The sequence below is a fragment of the Galeopterus variegatus genome, unplaced genomic scaffold (genome assembly GCF_000696425.1).
Source record: "Galeopterus variegatus unplaced genomic scaffold, G_variegatus-3.0.2 Scaffold411, whole genome shotgun sequence".
NCBI lineage: Eukaryota > Metazoa > Chordata > Mammalia > Dermoptera > Cynocephalidae > Galeopterus > Galeopterus variegatus.
Window position 1 is genome coordinate 167,406 of NW_007726522.1, and position 523 is coordinate 167,928.

Below are 523 nucleotides of genomic sequence, written 5' to 3' on the forward strand. Positions count from 1 at the left end.
ACCATCCGCCTCAGGTCTGCATCTTTTACCTGAAGAGGAAACAGAGAACAGAGAGGATAAATGCCTGGCCCAAGGTCAAAAATAATAAGTGGCCGAATTCAAAAGCCGCGCGGGCTCGTCAAGCTTTGGCAGGGATAGAATTTGAGATTTAGGCGATTTTTTTCTTTTTCTTTTTGGCGTGTCTCGGTGGGGGAGGGGCAGAGCGGCGGCGAAGGAAACTTGTGTCGCAGCAAAGGAGGAGGAGGGGAGGCGCCCATGTCAGCCCACAGCCGGCGGCGGCGAGTAAGGCTGGGCTCAGGGTTCGGCGGGGCCCCCTGCTCCTTTGCGGGGCGCCTCGGGACCTGTGACCTCTAGGGCGATCCTACCCAGTGGCCGCCCGCCCCGCTGGGGTGGTTGCCAAGGGCCTACACCTGCGGCTGATCGAGTTGCTAGGGCCTACATCTTGGGGCCGCTGGCCGCGGCGCCCCCGGAAGGGGTTGCCGACGCGGGGCATTCACTTCCGGTCTGGAGCCTGCAGCGGCGG

General features: G+C 62.3%; 1 protein-coding gene across 5 annotated transcripts in view; it reads left to right on the plus strand.

The window, feature by feature from the left end:
* Positions 1–523, plus strand: part of TNRC6A (trinucleotide repeat containing 6A) — a 94,015-nt gene continuing 93,492 nt past the window's right edge. For all 5 annotated transcript variants that reach the window (XM_008568453.1, XM_008568455.1, XM_008568456.1 and 2 more), the window contains exon 1: positions 1–14. The gene's annotated coding sequence lies outside the window, so the exon portion shown is untranslated. The remainder of the gene's footprint in view (positions 15–523) is intronic.